Below are 15,842 nucleotides of genomic sequence, written 5' to 3'. Positions count from 1 at the left end.
GAGAGAACACACAAAGAGAGTCAGGAAAAGGACACCAGAGGATATCCAGCAAGGGGTATCTTGTTCCATGAAACCAGGCAGAGCAGCTGATAGAGTGGAATTAGAAGCCAGATTTCTGAATGTCTAATCTTGGGATCTTTCCACTGCATCATTCTGCTTGTGAAGAAGAGAAGGCTATTGCGAGCTGGAGCTGTGAATCCCCATGCCCCATTCTCTCCTCCTGTTTTAGGGACATATTTAAGACTTCAATAAACTTGGCTTTTCTGCTAGGACCATGATCTGATCTTAAAAATATCTTCCCTTGGGGGCAGCTAGGTGGCGCAGTGGATAGAGCACCAGCCCTGGAGTCAGGAGGACCTGAGTTCAAATCCGGCCTCAGACACTTGACACTTACTAGCTGTGTGACCCTGGGCAAGTCACTTAACCCCAATTGCCTCACCTATATATATATATATCTTCCCCACCCTACTTTCATAGTGCCTGAAGGCAACCCACCATTAGAATTCCTGCTTTGGGCAGAGGCATTAAAATCCCCTGTTTAAAGATAGTTATAGTAGATAAAGCACTGGCCCTGGATTTAGAAGAAACTGAGTTCAAATATGGCCTCAGACACTTGACACTTACTAGCCATGTGACCCTGGGCAAGTCACTTAACCTTCATTGCCTAATAATAATAATAATAAAGATAGTTATAACCTAAAAGAAGGTATAGAATGAACCCTTATACATGATTAACCCATTAATCCAAATGGATAGATCAGAATACACCTTGTGTCTAACTCAGCTCAAAGAAAATAAAACACAGAGCAAATACCTATGTTGGCTCTGTGTGTGTGTGTGTGTGTGTGTGTGTGTGTGTGTGTTTTCCACATGGACTGGCACAGAGCAGTTACTTAGGAAATGTTTATTGAATTAAATTGAATTTACAACTGCTTCAACTTTCTCCTGTGGGCTATAGAAATCCATTGTCAAAGGAGTACACATCATCATTACTAGTAAATGGACTGAAGTCAACAGTGGAAAGACATAATCAAATAGGTCCACATCAGAAATGAAAGGTGACCTGTAGAAGCTGAGCCAACAAAGACAGAACATTGTTCGGTCAGTCCCCAGATTGAATGATCAACTAGAAGACAGCTGGGTACACTAGATAAAGAATCATTATGGGAGGTAAGGAAACCTGGGTTCCTATCCTGCCTCTGACACATACCACATGACCTTAGGAAGTCACTTCACTTCTCACTGTCCATAAGCAAAGAAAAAACAAGTTGCTTTATTACAAAATATTGGGGGTAGCTAGGTGACGCAGTGGATAAAGCACCGGCCCTGGATTCAGGAGGACCTGAGTTCAAATCTGATCTCAGACACTTGACACTTACTAGCTGTGTGACCTTGGGCAAGTCACTTAACCCTCATTACCCTGCCCCCCCAAAAAATATTAATGGGAGCTGCCTCAAAGGACCTTCCACAGTCTAGGAAAATTCCCTACACCAATGAAATAATGATGATGGTGGTGGTGGTGATGATGATGATAAATAGCTAGAATCTATAGAGTTCCTTAAGATTTACAAAGTGCTTTATGAATATTTTCTCATTTGATCCTTCCAAGAACCCTGAAAGGTAAATGCTATCAAAAAAATCAAAAAGACTTTCTAAGATTTAACTACAATAATTGTTAAAATTGACAAACATCTACCATGTGTAAGGTATAGGGGATAAAAGACACCCCCTGCTCTCAAGGAGCTTACATTCTACTGGAGACAGATGACATGTATAAAGAGTTTGTATTATATATGAGAGATAATTACTAGCAACTGAAGAATTTTTTGAGCAGAGGAAATAACACAGGCAAACTTCAACCTTGAAAAAATGGGGATGGGGAAACTATATGGAGGATAGATTAGAACTGAGAAGAGTAGCAGTGGTTGCTACATTAGAGACAAGAGGACCTGAAGTAGAGTGGTAACTGTGAATAGAAGGAAGGAAACAGATACAAGAGATGTACAAGCACAATCCTCAAAATGTAGTAGCCTATTGAATGTAGGGTGAGGGTGAGGTGAGGGAGAGGAAAGAAGGATAATTCTGGTGTGGCACATCTATATGACTGGAAGAGGAGTAATGGAAGAAGAAAAAGAACAACAACAACAACAACAATAAGTGGGGCCATTTGGAGGAAGGGAAGGATTAGGAGAAAAGATACATTACCTTTTGAGTACATTGAATTTGAGATGTCAGAAGAATAGCCAAGTAGAGATGTCCAGTGGGCAACTGGTGAAACAGGACTGAAGTTTGGGAGAAAGAGTAGGGCTGAATATATAAATTTAGGAATCCTCTGCATTGAAATGATTCTACCCCATGAAAATAGGTGAATCAACCAGGGAGTCAAGGGAGAAGCAAGGTGGTGGGCCCACCACACTCTTGGATACATCCCTATTAAGAGCAAGATAAGATAAGATTCTACTATTCTAACATTCTGCCACTTTAAGATACTAGGATTCTAAGAATTAAGATTGCAAAACTCTAGGATTTTAGGAAAGTAAGATTCTTGTTTCTAGAAATGTAAAGTACAAAGATTCTTTTATTTTAGAATTCTGAGATTATAAAATATTAGATTTCAAAGCTTCTGAATCTAAAATTTGGGGATTAAAAGACTCTAGAATTTGAATAGGTCACCTCCACAGATGATGGATCAGCACTGCCCCTAGTGACTCAAAGGAGGTGTAACACTCCTTTTTTGACTAGGATAAAAATACTCGGTTTTGGTCAGCTTCCCAACCCTTCTCCTGCCTCCTACACAAGAGAAATGGGCAGAGCTCTGGTGATGTGTGGGGCTGTTGACACCTGATGGCCTCTGGTGGCAGGTGCTGCATAGAACAGTGTGCCGATGTCAAACGTAATTGCATCTACCACACTGTGTTCCCCTACTGCAACATGACTAACAGGGCTGGAGGTGGTGTGACAAGTTAGAAAATTGTTTCAGATTGAAAGGCACAGCAGAGGAAACAGCAGTTTTCTAAAGTAATTATTCCCCTATTGTTGTCGTAAATAGGAGCTTTCTCTCCTGAGTACTGGAACTCTCCCCCTCAGCCCCTCCTACCTCCCCACCAGAACAGAACACAGGACGTTAGGACATTAGGATCCAACCAGAAGCATAGGGAGGACTTTTATACAAAGGAAATGTGCTGAAATAAGGCTTGGAGCCAATCTCACCTGGGACTAAATGGGGAATCTCAAGCGAAGAGAAAAAAGAAACCCTTTCTTTGCCTCTCTTGACCATAGACCAAAGCTAAAGCTACTCATTGTCTGAATATTCTTTTAGGGTCATAGGTTTACAGCTGAAAATTACTTTAGAAAGTATCTAGCTAAATATTTCATTTGATAAATGAAGATTCTGAGGCTCAAAAAGGGGAAGCTCATAGAATCACAGATTTAGAGCTGAAAGAGACCTGTATGGGGAGGTGGAGAGGTGGAGGAAGAATGAGAAGGGCCTAATATGTGCCAGAAACTTACCTCAGCATTTTTTACAAATATTATCTAATTGATCCTCACAACAACCCTTCAAGGTAGCCACTATTATTATGTCCAGTTTACAATTGGGGGAACTCAGGAAAACAGATGCTAAGTAACTTGCCCAGGGTCACACAGCAAATAAGTGTCTGAATCAAGTGTTTGGACTCAGGTCTTCCTAACTCCAGGTCCAGTGGTCTATCCAATGTGCCAGCAGCTGCCTGTGAAGTCATCCACTTTGGGAGTCATCTAGTCTCACCCCTTTGTTTTGGATGCTGAGGTCCATAGCAATTAAGTGACTTGCTTGTGGTCCCCCAGGTAACAAGTGGCAGGACAAAAATTTGAACCCACTTCTTCTGACTCCAATCTCAGCCTTCTTTTCACTCACCAAGGGTCACATAAGGACTAAGCAACATAGAGGCTCAGGCCCTATCACTGCAAATCAAATACTCTTTCTACTCCTTCCCCTTAGTGCACCAGAGACAGAGGCTGGGTTTTTCAGAATCATTTTACTAGTAACTCAGAGCTAGCATTTTAATACACCAAAAGACCTGCAATTTCCCTGGTGACTGACTCCACCCTCCACCAATATGGACTGCAACTCTTCAGTAGACTGCTACATTAATTCCTGAAGTCAACAAAGTTTGTCACCTGTTGGCCAGTCCTCTAGTGATGAACTCCTCCCTGGTTAGCTAAGTCAGCCCTCAGAAGGGAGACTCAATGCTCATTAGCATGCCCTGGATGCCTTTGGTAGTACCTGCTTGTGCACCATTGACATAGTCATCAAGAATCCTATGTAATACACAAGCCATAAAATGGCACATCTGAAGAAGACACTAGGAGGGGAATACCAGTATTGATGAGATCTGGGGATTGGATGAAATTCAGAGTTTATGATATGTGACTAATACTTTTCCATTAACACCCTGCCCATGGGCAAATCTCATAACCTTTCAGTGCCCTAAGAAATTTTCTTAAGACTATAAGCTACAGATAAGTTGTTGATTGCATCAGTAGGAAGAGTTTTCACATCAGAAGTTCTCCTGTACTGATGAAATCACATATTTAGACAAAGCAAAGAAAATGTTTCCCTTATTACTCTAAAAGAAGTGATTTCTGACACTACCACCCTCAACTCTAACCCAGGATCACAGGAAGAAAAAGACCAATGAATATCATTCAGGTCCTTCTCTCTCCCCACCCCCAGAAATTTAGTCCTCAATCACCCAAATTGATGAGTAGCAAATTAATTCTTTACTGTGAGAGAAATTCCTAAGTTTGTTTTTTTCTTCCTTTAAAGTAATGTTAGAGTAATGCAATGGCAAAAGAAAGAAAGAGAAAGGAAGGAAGGAAAGAAAGAAGGGAGGGAGGGAGGAAGGAAGGAAGGAAGGAAGGAAGGAAGGAAGGAAGGAAGGAAGGAAGGAAGGAAGGAAGGAAGGAAGGAAGGAAGGAAGGAAGGAAGGAAGGAAGGAAGGAAGGAAGGAAGGAAGGAGGAAAAAGGAGCGCTAAGGAATTCAGAGGATAATGGTTTTAAAATTGAAAGGAAACCAAGAGTTCCTCTAGTCTAACTTTCTCATTTTACAGAAGAGGAAATTTTAAGTGATACTCACAGCTATTTCATGGCAGAAATGGGATTCAAAGCCAGGATTTCTGGCAACCAATCCAGCATCTGTTCCTCTGTACTACAGTATCCACTTTTATACTTTGATGGTAGATCTATGACCTCCTAAGTATGGGTCCTCCTTCAGGTGCATATTTCTACCTTCTGTGCCTTCTCGTTCTGAGCACTTCTTGTCCATGATCCCCCATTAAGGCCCCATAGAGTATGAATATATCTAGTCTACTCTAGGCTTTCCCCTGGGTCTTTTAATTTAAGAGGTCTAGAGTGGCAAAAAGGGGGATGGGGAGGGGGGAGCTTAGTTCTCTGCTGGGGCTAATTCAAGGTTTCCAAAATCCCTTGAAACATCCTTAGCTCAGGCCCTCTTCCAGTTTCTATTGTTTGTGGAACCAGTGGCAATGGTGGCCACCAAAATAAATAGCTCTAAGTGGGAAGAAAGACAGCTTGCTCCTTTAGACTTTTCACCTACCTCTCTTTCTTGGGCCAATGATCCTAAGCTGACCAAACTTTGGTACCACAAGATGTCCTAAGCCCTGCCATCTTTACTAGATTCAGGCACCCAGAGCCCTTAGACAAAGTACTGGTTCCTCTTCACCCCATCCCCCTCCCCCACCCCACCATACACCAAATCTCCCAGGGCAATAGATTAACCTAGGAGTGAATACAGGCCCTGACCCCCAGGGCCTGCCTAGTCTACACCAACCTAACCAGATCACTCTCACTTTGCCCTTCACCAGCCTGCGGTCATCTGTGGGCAGGCAGGAGGCTTCACAGTGTCAATAATGTATGACATCCAAGAGATAAAACCTTGTCGGTAAATGCCCTGCTCTTAAACCGAACAGGAGCTCATCAATGGTGCATGGGTTTTATGTTCCAGCCAGAATGAATGCAGCTCTTTGCTTGCCTGAGGCCAGCATAAAGATGTGACCCAGGAAGGTTACATTTATCTGGAGAGCATCTAAAATGAGCTGTGAGCTGAGGAACCACCCCCACCCCTCCCAAGCATTCTGTCCAGAGCCCCCGGGAGTCGTCTCCCTAGCTTGAGCCCAGTCATAGTTAGATACCATTCTGTCCTGTCTTTGCTCTGTCCCCAATCCCAACCATCACCTCCCCTCCCAAAGCACATAATCTTCTTTCCCATCCCATGATAGACAGATGCATTTTTGATGGGCTCTTTGTGCCTGAAGTTTTCCATGCTGTCTCCTCTCAATCCACCTCTGCTTGTAGAATGGAAACTCCCTGAAGGCAAGCACTTTGTTGGCTCCCATCTTTGCATCCCTAACACCTAGTATATAACAACTAATGCCTTGTACAGAATAGGTGCTCAGCAAAAATTATCAAAATCGAACTGGATTTTAAAAAATTGAACTGGGGGCAGCTAGGTGGCGCAGTGGATAGAGCACCGGCCTTGGAGTCAGGAGTACCTGAGTTCAAATCTGGCCTCAGACACTTAACACTTACTAGCTGTGTGACCCTGGGCAAGTCACTTAACCCCAATTGCCTCACTAAAAAAAAAAAAAAATTTAAAAATTGAACTGGATTGCTATTTAGTGACTGGGGAACCTCGGGCAAGTGGCAACCACTTTGGACTATAGTTCCTTCATCTGTAAAAGAGAAAGGGAATAATAATTTATATAGCACCTACTATGTGTCAGGAAAAATGTTAAGAGCTTTACAAATATCATCTCATTTGATCTGTAAAATGAAGATCACTCAACTATAAAATTATAAAATTAGGTCTTCCGGGCAGCTAGGTGGCACAGCGGATAGAGCACCTGCCCTGGATTCAGGGGGACCTGAGTTCAAATCCAGCCTCAGACACTTAACACTTACTACCTGTGTGACCCTGGGCAAGTCACTTAACCCCAATTGCTGCACCAAAAAAAAAAATCAGGTCTGCAACTTCTAACCCAATATACTCTCCAGAGCATCATAATCCTTTCCCCTAGGGTTGACCTAAAGTCAGGCAGAGGTGGTAGCCCCTTATATGGCTTGATGAAGGAAGACTGAACTTTTCCTTCCTCCTCGTGCTCCCCCAAATCTCCACCACTAGCCTGGCCCAGGGCTTAGAATTCTAGATTTAGGAGGCTTGGATTCTACAATAGTTCCAGTCCTGTCATTAACTCCAGTGTGTAACTTTGAACAAAGCCTCTTTTCCTGCTCTGTATCTTAGTTTCCTCATCTGTAAGAGGAGGTGGTTAGACTAAGCAATTCCTTAAGACCATTTTTACCTCTGACAGTCTGTTCTAAGGTTCCTTTCAGTGCAAAAGTCCATGATCCATGATCTAAGTGACTTTGAGATTAAGGCATTGTGTTTTCAGAAGGGTCCCGCTAAGAAATGAGGTCACACATTACTCCAACTGCCATCAACTCCAACGTGAAACCTTAAGCAAGTCACTACCCTGCCCTGTGCCTCAGTTCTCATTTGTAAAATGGAGGAAGTTTGACTAGATGACCTCCAGATCCACTTCTAGTTCTGATATTCTACATGCTGAGGTCTTTTTCAGCTCTGAAGGTGTTTGTTTCATCCATCGTCTACGAATTACCTTTAGATTAAAGCACCGTGTCTTCAGAAGATACCTGTTAAATTGTGAATGCATTCCTAGGTAGGAGTAATGCATAAACTTGCAGCTTAACAGAGTAATGTGAAAAGGGTGTAAAAAAAAGCGGGGGGGTGCTCTAAGTAGGGAAGGAGGTAGCTTGATCTGCTGATATCCAGATCCAGTTCTAGAAGGGTTTCCTTACTCTATGAGCATTTCCTCATTCTCCAAAAGGTCCAAACCCCAGGTCTATTATTAGGGTGGCATCCCCACTCTTTTTTTTTTTGGTGAGGCAATTGGGGTTAAGTGACTTGCCCAGGGTCACACAGCTAGTAAGTGGTAAGTGTCTAAGGCCGGATTTGAACTCATGTCCTCCTGACTCCAGGGCCAGTGCTCTATCCACTGCGCCACCTAGCTGCCCCTGGCATCCCCACTCTTAATGACAGAAAATAGAAATGGCTAAGGATCAGGACAAACATGAAAGAAGGTCTACAGGTTCTGCATATGGATGTCACTATGGATGATCAAAAGCAATTCTGGCCATGGGAATCTTAGAGGCTGAAAGTGCTCTTACCCTCCTTGTATTTTTCTAGAGTACTTGATCTCAAACTCTTTTCCCTCTATTATACCACACCCTTGTATTATATTTATCTGTGAATAATTTAGGTTAATACCTTAATAAAGGTAGGATTAAGTTATTTAATTGATTTTGAGAGACTATCGGTGAAATAGAGGATCCTTGAGGCTGAAGGGATGCAGCATCTCTCCAGCTCCCTGGCTGCTATGTTATTCAGACACTACTCAAAGAAAGGGCAGCTAGGTGGCACAGTGGATAGAGTGCTGGGTCAGAAATATTCGTCTTCCTGAGTTCAAGTCTGGTCTCAGACACTGACTAGCTGTGTGACCCTGGGCAAGTCACTTAACCCCTTTTGCCTCAGTTTCCCTATCTGTAAAATGAGCTGGAGGAGGAAATGGCAAACCACTCCAGTATCTTTGCCAAGAAGACCCTAAATGGAGTCACAGTCAGACACGACTGAATTGAAAACAGTCAAGACTTCAACGAAGTCTTCCCCGACTCCTCTTCTTACAAGCTTCCCCTTCAGACCTTGTATAGATTGAATGCCATCCACAATAAAGTGGAGAGTAGGCTGAGAATGAAGACTTTTTTCATTAATCCCTCAGTGCCAGCTTAGGTAGGTTAAAAACTAAACTTTCCTGGGTAATTAAATGGAATATGTACCTGAAATAACAGAAGGTACCATGGTCATTTCCAAAGGATAGATTTGGTTCTCTTTGGGGGCCCTGTCCCCACCCACTAAGCTTGCCTATGAATTTAGCTATAGGCTCTATTGGGGTGACCTTGGCTTCCTCATTTATAAAATGACAATAATGATTGTACCTCCCTCACAGGGTTGTTGCAAGGCTTCAATGGAGAAGCGATAGATTTAATGGATGGAATGATGCATGCATTTTTGGACATGGCCAATATAGGAATTTGTTTTGCTTTATTGTGCATATTTGTTTTGTTTTGTTTTGTTTTTTTGCATAGAGGGGTGACAGGGAGAGAAAATAAGTGCTTCCTAATTGGAGAGATGTAAAATAAAATTTACACTTTGCAAACTTCAAAGTGATATATGAATGCCAATCATTATTATTAGACTGAGAAATGAAAAGGACCAATGATAAACCTTAGGGAATATTTACCTTAAAGGATTTCAAAGAAATTGAGGGGACCTTGTAAGATTCAGAGAGGGAGCTAGTGAGGTTGATGTAGAACCATAAGAGCTCATGTTTCAGAAGCCAAGGAAAGAGAGAATATTCTATAATCATGCTGTGTATGTTAGTGTGGGTTTGGAAAATGCTGATGGTATTTAAAAAGAAAAGAAAATGATCAATACAGGGAGGGATATCTTGGAACCATGGAAAAGTCCCTTCAAGTGTCAAGACCCAGATCTCCGTATTTCAAGACCCTCGATCAGAAGTAAAACATGGAGGCAAGGTGTCCATTTTGATAATGATTATGTTATTAAGACTTTTACACACTTGGACAGTGTGAATGGAAATTCAGATGCAGACTAAGAAGATCTTTTTCCACATACTTAGTAACAAAGCAACAGAATCTTCAAATCATAGAATTGTCTATAATTATATTATATATATATATAATTACATATAATTCTGGACATAGAAAGTACTTTATTATTTCAATCAATCAACAAATCTTTATTGAATACTTACTATGTGACAAGCATCATTCTATATACTATGGAGAAGATGAAAAAAAGTATAAAACCCCGTCCCTGGCATCTCAGGAATTTACAATCTGTTTAGAGAAATAAGACATTTGTACACAACAAGCTAAACATCAGGGCCAGAAGCACCGACTATAAGTGAAACAATAGAAACTGAAGAGAAAAGAATATATCCTCTGATGGTCAGGGAGTTGGGAAGTTGCACCCTGAGGTAGTCCTTGAAAGAAGGGTTAGGTTCGGATAGCCAGGATGCTCCAGGAAGGGAAAAACAGCATAAGAAAAAGCATAGAGCAAATGTATGTTATTAGGATAGTGAAGAGACCAATGTGATTGAAACAAAGAATGATGTAGGGAAAAAAGGCTGGAAGGTGGAGGGGGGGAGGGAAGGAGGGTTAATACTAGATTGTAGAAGACCTTAAAAGCCAAATGAAAATTCAAATTTTATCCTTTAGGGAAATGGGGAACCATTGAAGATATCTGAGCGGGGTGGGGGGGTGACATGATAAAAAATAGTATCTTGGAAATTTTCATTTTACAAGAATAAGTAAAATGGATTAGGAAGAAATACAGGAGTCAGGGAGGCCTGTTAGGTGACTATTAAAATAATGCAGAGTACAAGTAAGGAGGATGATGGTAATGAGAAGGAAGAGGAAATATGTAAGACATTATGAAGGAAAAAGAGAACAAACTTAACATTTAGAGCTGGAAGAGACTTTCCAAGTCCATTTTCATTTTTGAAGTTAAATGGTAAGGGAGGAGGGGAGAATGAGGAGGAAACCCAACAGAGAGCACAAACATTGCCTCTATTCTGTTAACAGAAAGGAAAAACTGAGCTGAGAGGGGTTTGGGGCGGGGAGGTTGGTTGTCTTTTTTACTGTCCTTATAAATTTATTGATATTGGGAACTCCTAGTAAGGGTAATCACCTTGTCAATGTGGGTAAGCACTTAGTCTTCAACTTGGGGGCAGGATGTAATGGTAAATAGAGAGTCCTAAAATAATGGAAACGGAGTCTGGAAGATGTGAGTTCAACTTCTGCCTTAGACACAGACTAGCTATGTGACCCTGAGCAAATCACTTAACCTATAATGCCTTGGCACCTCCCCAGCAAGTGCTCTCACTTTCCCCGGGGAATTTTCGGGTTCTTGCTTGGAGTTCTAGAGTTGTTAGCTATAGCTGTACTACCCAAGCATATTTCAAAGGAGTTTTGTTGGGGGGTCAAAGAGTCACCTGTATTTAGTGTATTGTTAGAGAAATGACAGAAGAAATGCTGGACATTGTCCCATGACCCGAAATGGTGGGGATAAGCCCAGTTGACTATAAGGAAGGTATCTACCTTGGGTTAAATTATTTCTACTTCTGAAAAGTAAAGAGATCAATGATCTGATGGCAGTGCTCCCAGGCTGGGCTAACCATCCAAAGCCTACTATTGCTCCAGGAATGCTTCAGATATCCTCATGAATACATACAATCCCTGCAGAAGGAGAACATGGTATGGGGGATACACCTTGGTATTCAAGAGATAGCTCTGGATTTGGAACCCTTTACTAGTTGTGTGACCTTGGGTAAGTAACTTTTCCCGTCTAGGCTTCATTTTTCTGTTCTATAAAATAAGGATTTGGAACAAGATGATCTCTAAGGTCCCTTTCAGCTCGAAATCCTATGATGCTACACCATACAACAGGCCTGTATGAGCAAAGTACTATACTAGTCCTGAGTAAAAAATAGTTTATCTAAAAGAGAGTCCCTGTCCTCATTGAGTTTATAGTCTGTTGAGGGGATATAACACTAACATAGAGATCTACAATGCTCAGTATTACATGACCTTAAGGTCATTCCAAGTGATGATGGTGCAGAAAGCTCTGGAGGGATGTTCCCTAAATTATTTTGATGATCAAATATTTTGGGCATGAAATATATTGATGGAACCCTGTATAAGCACAAGGAGAATTTCAGAGTCAAGATGCCTGAGGGGTAGAGGGTTAGAAGAGCTATTTAGCCAAGGCCAGTGATAAAAATGAAGAATAGACAATAAATGTTTGTGGAAGTAAACCACAAGATAGTCATGGCTGTAGCATCTCTCCTTCTGCCTCCTTGAGCATTTTTTAAAACCAGAGTATAAAAAGGTCATAGGATGTTGAAGGATAGGTATTGAATGAGAGAATGAATATGGCAGGAACAACTTCTGGCAGAGGTGGGAGGTGGGGTGGGGGTATCTCCACTGTCCCCAACTGCACCTTCCTTCTATGAATGTTTGCCCCCTATTGAACTCAGGCAGGAGTTACACATAAAACTGGGGAGGCCCCAAGGTGGGCACTTCCCTGGTAGCAACATTCATATAGAGAAATGATTTATGGTCAGAGGACCTGAGTTAGAATCCTAAATCTGCTACTTGCTATATGTGTAACCTTGGGTGAGTCCCTTTTCTGCTCTGTCTTAGGTTCTTCACCTACAAAAATAAGATTAGATCAGATATTCTCTCATTTTTCTTCTGGATCTACATCTAAAATGCCATAATCCATGGATCAGAAAGTCTCTCTGATGGCTCACTAGTCTTGAAATTTTCTCCCTAGGTCTCTGTTTTGTATGGAAACTGGAGATGTAGGTATGGACTATAACTATAAAAGAGGAAGGTGTGGTGTGAAATTCATTAAAGATGAAGGAAATGCAAAAACTATGCCATGCTATGAAAGCCCTGACTGGCCAATACCAGAAAAGTCTGGAAAGATCTGTAGACCAGAGTGGACCACAAGAGAGACTCACATTAGGCATACAGTACATTAATTGCTAAAGTGATCACAGAGAAGAGGGATAGATGAGTGGGAATATAACAGAATTGAATTGCAATAGTACATGTTCTTCCTTTATGTTGGGACAGGGAAAGATTTGTCAACGTAAAACCTGCCATACTGCTGAAGACAAGAGGGACCTATATAAAGGACAAAAGTCAAAAGCGGTAGCCCATTATTCACCCACATCCCAGCCATGTTCCAGGATCTTCTCCTCTTTAAAAGAAGCCAATTTATTTTTATTTAAAATCTATACAATACAATTGAACAGTAAAACTGTCAAACCCACCATTTGTTTCAGTGGGGAAGCCTTATCAGAGCTGAAGTGGATTAGAGAATAATCTTCTGAGCCTGCAGCCCTGCTGGGGGCTCTAAAGGATTCTTCAGCGTTCTCCTGGTGAGGTTAAGGGTGTCAAAGGCAGAAAAAAGACCCAATACCTGCCCAAACATCCACAGTAGCACTTTCTATCATAGCAAAAAAAATCAAGATGGGTGCCCATTAATGGAAAACTAATTGTGGAATGCAGGGGTGCTCTCAGAAATGAGGAATATGAGATATAATACATAAGAACTTGGGAAGACTCATGCATGGGAGAAAAGTACAAGAGTAGAGCTTATTGAAAGTAGTACAGAAGGGGCAGCTAGGTGGCACAGTAGATAAAGCACCAGCCCTGGATTCAGGAGGATCTGAGTTCAAATCCAGCCTCAGACACTTGACACTTACTAGCTGTGTGACCCTGGGCAAGTCACTTAACCCCACTGCCTTGCAAAAAAGAAAAAGAAAAAGAAAAAGAAAAAAGAAAAAAAAGAAAGTAGTACAGAAGACATAATAAGCTCTGAGACTGTACGGTGTAATGGAAAGAGCATTGGATGTTCAGTTGAATTCTTATCTGGCTAGTTGGCTGACCTTGGGCAAGTACTTTAGCCTCTCTAATCTGTGGTTTCCTCATCCATAAAATGAGGACACTGAAATAGATCATGACTATGGTCCTTACAGTTCTAGGTCTCATGTTCCTTGGATCCTCTGACTTGTGTTCAGATTCTGACTCTTCTGGTTGTGTGACCTTGGACAAGTCCCTTAGCCTCCCTAAACCTCAGCTTTCTCTCCTGTAAAATGATGGTCTCTAAGATTATCCTTTTCATTCTAAATATTATGATCTTTTGGGGGGGGTGAGGCAATTGGGGTTAAGTGACTTGCCCAGGGTCACACAGCTAGTAAGTGTCAAGTGTCTGAGGTCGGATTTGAACTCAGGTCCTCCTGACTCCAGGGCCAGTGCTCTATCCACTGTGCCACCTAGCTGCACCCTAAATATTATGATCTTAAAAAAATAGTATGATCTTAGCTGTAGCCAGAAAATTAGAAAGACTAGTCAAATAGTGAGAATAAGAGAGAGAAAATAGATGGACAGGCATAGTGGCATAACAAGTCTATATTAAAAGAATCTATGACAATGGAAAGAGTAGAAGATTTGAGAAGTCATGGGTTCAATCCCTGGCTCTGTAACTTATTATTTGTGTCCCCCCTGGGCAAGTCATAATCTCTTTCTGTTTCTTCATCCCAAAAAAGGTTGAGAGGGTTGAACTATTAGCCTCTGACGTTCCTTTAAACTTTAAATGATCAGAATGTAGCACTGGGTTCAAGCCTGAAGGATTTCATAAAACTCCTCATTGGTAGAAAGAACAACTATATGATGCTGTGCAAGGGGTGAAGATGGCTCAAATGTAGAAGAAGAAAGACCTTTTTTCTTCCTGATGCTTCAAGAGGAGGCACACACAGTTCCAAATTCTCCTTGGGATGAGAGGGGGGAGAGGGAGGAAGGAAGGAGAGAGAGAGAGAGAGAGAGAGAGAGAGAGAGAGAGAGAGAAGACTTTAGGATATTTCTCCTTGGCTGAGATTTGGCTAAGTTATCTTATTCCGAGTAAGAGAATTCATTCACTATCTGTGTTTTCTGGTATATTCTAATCTCTATAACTTCTCAGATTTCTATTTGCTAGCTTCTTGAATAAATGGATTTACTCACTCTTCACTATTTATGATAATCTTTTATGAACCCAGCATTTGATGGAAAGGAATCAAGCCTGTAGATATAACATTGGGGCACTCCTTCCCTTTAAGGTTATAGTGGCCAGGAAAGCAGCTTTAGCCTAAGGGAGAGGGGTGGAGAGGTAGAACTCACTTTTGTAAGACTAGCAATATTCAGTGGAGAGAGGGGGAAGATATAAATCTAATCCCAAACCCCTTTCTAAGGAGAGCAGTATGGCATCCTCATGGGCCCTTCTCCTGTTCCCCATCCAGACAGGAATCAGTCTCCCTTGGAGAAAGGAGGTCAAGATAGAGAGAGATATGTGTATATGTGTATGTGTTTATGTATATGCATATGTGTATCTGTACATACACACATGTACATGTCCGCATGTATACAAATGTATTATATGTATATACATGTATTTGCAAACATATGTATACATAGCTTATACAACACACACATATATAAACCACACACACACACACATACACATAGAGAGAGAGAAAAAGAGAGAGAAAATCAATAGAATGAAGGCACTAACATTAGAGGGACCAGGAAAAGGCTTCTTGCAAAAGAATATAGAGAGATGATAGATGATAGACAGACAGACAGGTAGATAGGTAGGTAGATGATAGAGAAATGATAGATAGGAATACAGACAGACATAGATAATAAAGAGATGATAGATAGATAGATAGATAGATAGATAGATAGATAGATAGATAGATAGATAGATAGATAGATAGATAGATGAGAGAGAGATGAGAGAGATGATGGAGAGATGATAGGCAGACAGACACAGATAGATGACAAAGAGAGATATGATAGATAGGTAGATGATAGATAGATAGATAGATAGATAGATAGATAGATAGATAGATAGATAGATAGATAGACAGACAGATTTCAAAGCCTCCCCTCTGTTTTCTTTGAGAAAACAGAGCAAATTCACAAAAGACAAAAGGAGGGGCTATAATTTAAAGGCATATCAAGGCTGTGAAGTGGAAAGGCAGAGTATCCATACTGATGAAATTCCAATGCCTTCAAAGTTTGACAGTATCAAAAGTATGTCAGGAGCACCAAAGCTCAGAATGAGATGAGGATGGCCAAG

This window comes from Dromiciops gliroides, chromosome 1, assembly GCF_019393635.1.
Source record: "Dromiciops gliroides isolate mDroGli1 chromosome 1, mDroGli1.pri, whole genome shotgun sequence".
NCBI lineage: Eukaryota > Metazoa > Chordata > Mammalia > Microbiotheria > Microbiotheriidae > Dromiciops > Dromiciops gliroides.
This window is presented reverse-complemented; position numbering follows the sequence as displayed.